The sequence below is a fragment of the Micromesistius poutassou genome (genome assembly GCF_964030765.1).
Source record: "Micromesistius poutassou genome assembly, chromosome: 18".
Classification (NCBI taxonomy): domain Eukaryota; kingdom Metazoa; phylum Chordata; class Actinopteri; order Gadiformes; family Gadidae; genus Micromesistius; species Micromesistius poutassou.
Window position 1 is genome coordinate 1,775,464 of NC_140288.1, and position 6,906 is coordinate 1,782,369.

Here is a 6,906-nt window from a genome sequence, read left to right on the forward strand (position 1 = left end):
GGGGGGGTTCGCGGCCCAACAGTCGGGGTCTGCACCCAGCGGCCCCACCCCGGTGACGGGGAACTCCGGCAGCATCGCCCGGTGAAACGCCGGGCTCGCCCCTCCGTCCGCGCCGCTCATCTCCGCCCACATCTGCCGGATGCGGTCTCCGTGGCAACGCTCCCCCCCCGCCGCCGCCGCCGCGCTCCGAGCGCCGCTCCGTTGCCGGCGGCGGCGGCGGCGGCGGCACAGGCCGCGGTCGTACCACGACACCGCGATCGACCCGGGGACCACGGCGACCACGGCGACCACGGCGAGCCGGCGGCTGCCGAAGAACGCCGAGAGCTTGCTCAGCAAGAGCTCCACCAGGGGCCGCCGCCGGAGCGCCCAGGCCAGGCCGCGGCGCACCGTGGCGGTGAAGCGGTGGCAGGGCGCGGCGTCCGGCCGGCGGAGGTCCACGCTGACGGCCAGCCAGTCGCCGAGGCCGTCCCGGTCGCGGGCCACCAGGATCAGCCGCTGCGGCGCGTAGCGCAGGTCGGGCTCCAGGGGCAGGCCGCGGAGCCGCAGGCCGTCCAGGGCCAGCCAGGAGCCCAGGTGAGGGGGCGGCCCGTCGAGGAGCCTCATGCCCAGGGAGAGGCGGTCAGCCGGCCCGTCCTCGGGGTCCAGGAAGGTGTCCGGAGGGACGGAGAAGCGGAAGGGGAAGCCCAGCGTGGCGGTCAGGGCCGGGATGGGCCGCAGTACTCTGGGTGGGAGATTAGCAGGCTCTGAAGAAAAGGGGAATATAGTTATAATAATAATAATAATAATATTACAGCATGTTCCTTTCTCTCATTTATGAATGAAAATAGGAATACAAATCGATTTTTTACAGAAATATCGAATGGATGATTGTACGTACATTGTAAAAGGTATTACAAAGTTATATGACCAAAAAAGACGGGTGGTACCATCAATAAAGGATTTATAAACTATGCAGAGACTTACTGGAGGTCGATGTGGAGGTAGGATTTAAAATAGTAGGTTTGAAGTATGAATCAAGGTTCAAAGAGAGTTGGCTTAATGATGAAGTTGAATACTGGGAGTTTTGACTGGAATATGTGATCTGAATCTGAGAAGAGGAATGTATTTGTCCGAGTTCACTGGCAGCTATGTATGCGGTGCTTCCTGGAAAGCAGAGCGCCGTGGAACGTGATTGGCTGACAGACGGTGACCTCACTCCTCCGTGTCCACTGAGGGAAGCCGTAGGTGCCGTGAAAGATGCCTTTTCGGTTTCTGGGAGGTCACTGTGAGCCGCAAGAAAAGACAGCGTATCGGAGGCATACAACGTGGGAGTTGTCGTTTTCATGTGGCTGGTTTGTACGTTTACAACAGTCAGTGTATTCACTAACGTAACAGTTGGGATAAAGTTATGCAAGTCGGTTTCATCCTTCATTTCCTCTACTGTGTCACGGCTCATCTGAGACACAGACACATGCACACCGCTCGTCTCTCTCAGGGTCTGTGCCTGCTTTGAGGAGATCGACTGTGACTGAAGAGACGTCCAGTACGGCTCCGCCTGGCTTTCCAGCATTAGTGTTGAGAAAATGGATGAATCTATGCTGATCTTTGACTGCAGAAGTAGGGTATAGTTCAGGGGTGGTGTACATCCACCTCCAGTCGCGCTCTCCTTCCCCAGAGAGGTTCCGCACAGAGCCAGCGAGGGCTTGATACTCTGTAGTGTGGAAGCGGAGGCGATGGTGTTTTGTGTTTGAACAGCAGAGGGGGCTATAGGATCAGATTCACCACTACTGCTCACTACTGTTGAAACCTCAAAGCTCAGGGCCATACCGGACTCTGATAGGGTCGGGGCAAAGGTTTGAGTCACTCTCGCAGAATGTGGACCAGGTTTCTTAGAGTTTAAGAACGCCACTGTTGAACGCAAGCTGGACTCTATTCCTGGGGATAGCACGGGGGTGTCGAGGTGGAGTACGGTCATGGACGGTCTGAGATCCTCCCCCGGCCGTGACGTTAAGGTGGTCTGTTGCAGAAGTGGGCTGAATCTGGGACTTTCTCCAACGGTGTCATCGCTTGAAACGGGCACGAACGTTTGGGATGTGTTCACGGGAGTCGGATCATCCACCGGGCTTCCCACGTCTGTTACCAGGACCGGCACGACATGTGGGTCTGCGGAACTCTCTCCGTTTTGTACCGGGGACGGACACATCGCTGACCTGAAGGTGTCTCGGACCAGAGAGAGTGTTGTGCCAGAATGGGAATGTGTTAAATCCGTTTGCGACAAAGAGTCCTTTAATACCCCGACACCATCGGTCAACAGGGGCGGCGTCATCCATGTTTGAAACCGTGACCGTGGCAACGACGACATCATGACCGGGGTCGACTCGCTCGGCAACGACGGAGGCCTCCCGCTGTGGCGGTCTGGCTCTCTGCTGAGGTGACCCCGTTCAGAGGTCAAAGGTCGCGTGGGCGCACTCACGGGCATCGACGTCTGCCCCCTGAAAGACGTCGGACGCGGCGAGGAAGGCCGCGGGTCAACGTCTCGTTGTGATGTCGCACCGCAGGGCGCCGATGATGTCATTTCCTGTGTGAGTCCATCTCGGGGTGTCACCTGCTGCGAGTGTGGGCCTGCGGGCGTCGGAGTCAGGGTGAACTCATCCTCCAAGCTCCTGGGACCTGACAGATACAAACATGAGTTAACACAAGCCCTAAATAAATTAATCCTATTGTGATGCCGGTACCAAATAGACCACCTTCAGAGTGTATAGCCCCCTCCCCCCCTCTTTTTTGACACTTGACCCCCCCCCCCCCCTCCCCACATCCACCCCCCACCCCCCCTCCACAAGATGAAAGACTTTGAGAACTCCCCATTCATGCAGATGTGCAGTGCAATTCAAACTAATTTACATTTTCTTGCAGCCATGTCTTTCTGATCTAGCGTATCAAGGAAGCTATTATATTAATCCAAGTTTTTTTAATGGAATAATTACAGTAATATAATAATAATCATTATATCATAACTACTACTAACTATTATCAATAATATTTTTTATGATCCCCCTTATGTCCTCATTATTATTACAGTATTATTGTTATTGTTGTGGTATTATTGTTTCATTACCATTGGCTTTCGTGTTTTCATAAATACATGAATACAGAAACGCAGAAACGCACCAAAGCTAGCGTGCGTGCGTTCAATGTAAGGACGGTATTGTCCTCATCCTCCCACTCTGACTCCCATTCATCAAACAACATCAGCCCTCCACACACGGACCACCACAGGCCACCACACACTCCATGAATCACCTCTGGGTTTTCCCCAAACAGGACTCTGACCACACATTTAGTTAATTTGTCACACACACAAGAGTAATCTTAATTGTACCACCGCACATACATCGCCCATGATGGATGTTGTCCCTGTATGAGTACTATTATCGTGTTATTAGTATTGGTTGTATTTTAACATAGATGAGTAATGGGACAGACAGCTAATGCTATGACTGATGGCCACGTGGTAAGTTTGTCATCCAGAACCCTGTCACACACACACCAAGGGAATCACAGTAATTATGCCACCGCACATACATTGCACATGACTTTGTATTGTGTCATTATTTGTATTTTAACATATATAAATAAAGGGAAAGACAACTGAGACAGCTGAGACTGTTAGTCACATGGTTAGATAGTCATACATAACATACAGATTTGAGTTCACATGACATGAACTCAATAATGCACTCATCTCAACTCATGTCACTGTTACCATTACATTAAATTACATACATCGTTCCATCACTTCCAACCACCAATACATAACCCCCATTATGACCCGCCTCTATTCATCCTTTACCATCCAGCTGCGGGGAAAAACATCCATTCAGACGCTGCCGCACTCGAGTCACTCGGGACATATGACTTCTTGGATGCACACAAAGCCGCCGCCCCCCCCCCCCCAACCCCCCACACGCAGCCCCCCCAGAACAATCACCTATAGTCATATAGAGAGTCAGACGAGTCACAAGACCTACCCAGTGTGGAGGGGACGCCTGAGTCACCGAGCCCGGTGCTGCGGCCCGACCGGGGCAGGCTGGTCGGCGAGGGGGGCTCTTTTGAACAGCAGCGGCGAGTCAGGCCGCTAACAAGTGCTTCTCTGTCGCCGCTACCGCCGCCGCCGCCGCCTCCACCGCCGCTGCTGCCATGTGTCACTGGTGGAGCCGGGGTCTGTTGTTGTTGTGGTCGTTTCGACCACAGAGAAAGAGAGGCGAGAGAGCTGGTTGGAGAGTTCTCGGCCAGACCTGGGTGGAAGGGGCTGCGTGGCGTGGACGTGCTTTTGGACAGCGAAGAAGGGAAGGACTCGGAGGACGATGAGGATGGGTTAGTAGTAGAGTCCTGCGCTGGGCTGCGGTTGCTGACCCTGGCGGGGACCAGGTGGAGAGACGGGATGGGGGCCGTACTTCTCAAGCGGGGTGATGAGTGGAGCTCGGTGTTGTGTCCGAGGCTTGCGAGTTCGTTGTTCGTGTTCTCCGAGACCGTCTCTACGTTCCCGAGGCTTGGTTGTAGATCCGCCGTGACAGATGCCGCTGATGCAGTCACCGGTTCATGCGACACAGCGGACATTGAAAAGTCAAGTTCTGAAAAGCGGTTTGTTGGACTGCAGGACGTTTCCGTGAAGACAGACGCCTGTAAGGTTGAAGTGACGGTTATTTGCGGGTTGAGGAAGGTGTCTGATTGCTGAGTAAATTGGTGAAAAATCATCTGTTTGGTAGCGAAAAGGTAAACTGAGGTTTGGGTTGTGAGGGATGGACCGGAGCTCACCACATTTTCTGATTCAATGGCAGAACACGCCACAAACCTCGTTCGAGTGGGGCGTTCAGAGATAAAGGGGTGACTGTCGAGTTCAGAACTCAACGAATGCTCGCTGTATGTCAAACGGGACTGTGGCGATTGTGAAAACCCTTCGCTGCTCTCATCCACGTCCATCGAGGGTGTGGCTTGATGCGGCGTCCCTACAGGGAGGTCGAAGCCCTGAACCAGGGTCAGGGTCATGAACCCTGGACTGTGAGGGGTCAAATCCCACCTGACCCAACGCTGAGGAGAGGAATGCACAGGGTTCTCCACGTTGTGCGTTGGAGGTGAGACAGCCGGGGGGGGTGTAGGCATATCTCTAGGCCCCATCGACGCCCTCTTCACTCTCCTCCGACGTGCTCCTCTGCCTCCACAGAGCACCCTCCACCTCCCAACGGGCGCGCCCGCTAACTCTACCACGAACCCCGTCTCCACGCTGCGTTCAAGCATCCTGGCCCAACCCGACTCCCCCTCCATGCCTCTGGAACCCGCCCTCCGAAGAACCTCGGAGGCCGGTTCCACCATCCCCTGCGGTTCATCTTCCAGGGGTGTCATTGCGGAGAACAGGTGGAGCCAGCCAGGGTTAAGGTGGAGGCATCGGGCCACGCTGCTGACGAGAGCCACCCGCCGGCTGGCTCCCAGGGACGCAGGGGTGCACAGGAAGGATAGACCGGCCCAGATGGACGCCGGGTCTTCTGCAGAGCCATGTTGCCTGGCATGAGAAGAGAAAAAACGCTACAGGAGTGGATCACTTTGTATCCAAAAGGGACCAGAGAGTGGATTAAGACACACGTCATTAGGGAACATGACGTGGTCGACGTATAGACGCGTTCCAGGCGACTGACGTTGGGGATCGAACCCAGTATTTGTTTGGCTGGGAGTTGAACACCCTAGCTACTACACCATCCTGCAATGTGACTACAGTGCTATATCTTCTCTGTCTAAAAATCACATAAACACCACATAAGTACATACACGGTATTATCCCTAAACAGGAACTTGTTTAAATAATCCAGTTGAGACGGTTGTTCTCCCTGTGTACATTAAGGTTTTTACGTGGTTCACTTACCTGACCGCATTCACCGCGTTGTTCAGGATGTGCAGATGAAACTGGCCACGGTGACTTCGACATGGTCCCCGGGTAACAGACACGATGACGTGGTATGCCCCGCGGTCTTCCGTCGGAGCCAGGCCCACGACACTCGTAGCCCCCGGCCTGAAATGCATCCGGTGGGGCCACGGACCTCCTCCATCAGCCAAGGATAACTGCCAATTACAAAACGGAGGATGACCCAATGAAAAAGTATCTGTGAAGAAGTCACTTTTCTGAGATGCATCATCTTTGAGACTAGTGGCCTCGTGGATTTGTGTGACAGGTGTGTAGTTGATTGAGTTGGCAGGCGGTGGTTGGAATACATCAAGATGTGTTTTATTGTATATTGTATATTATTTGTAGTTTATTGATGCTACTTAGGTTAACGTTGAGTTGTTTCATCAATAAAGTTAATAAAATGTTTCATCCTTGGCAGCTGAGGTGGAAGTGAACGACTGAAGTGTCGCTGTTACTTCGACGGCCATGGCACCAACTTGAACAACTCTGCCTCGGTTCCTGTGTCAACACAACACCACACACCACTCACCTGGCGACTCCGCACGCTCCCCCGGGGAGCAGGAAGAGAAAGGAGCAGGAGAACAGAAGGGAGTTTCAAAATAAAAGCGGTGGCGGCGTGGGCGGAGCGGTTTGGGAATGCGGCGAGGGGAGTTAACCGAGGACACATTAGTGGTGGCCGGAGCCCGCCATGCATCTGCAACACATTCCCCCACAGCAGCAGGAGCCCGAGGGCAGGGCCAGGGGTCAGCCTTTGATGGCAGCGTCCTGTGGCCATGGCTACAAATTCCTCCAATGTGACGGCACGTGGAACGGAATTTGTCAGTTGAACTTCAATTCCGATCGGTGCCCTCTATTTTTTTTTTTTTTTTTTTTAAATCTTCATCCCTTTTTTTTTGCTGAATCATGCTTGGCTTTAGGTTGGTATATGTCCGATACTTAATATTATACGTCCTATATTTATCTTTTAACAC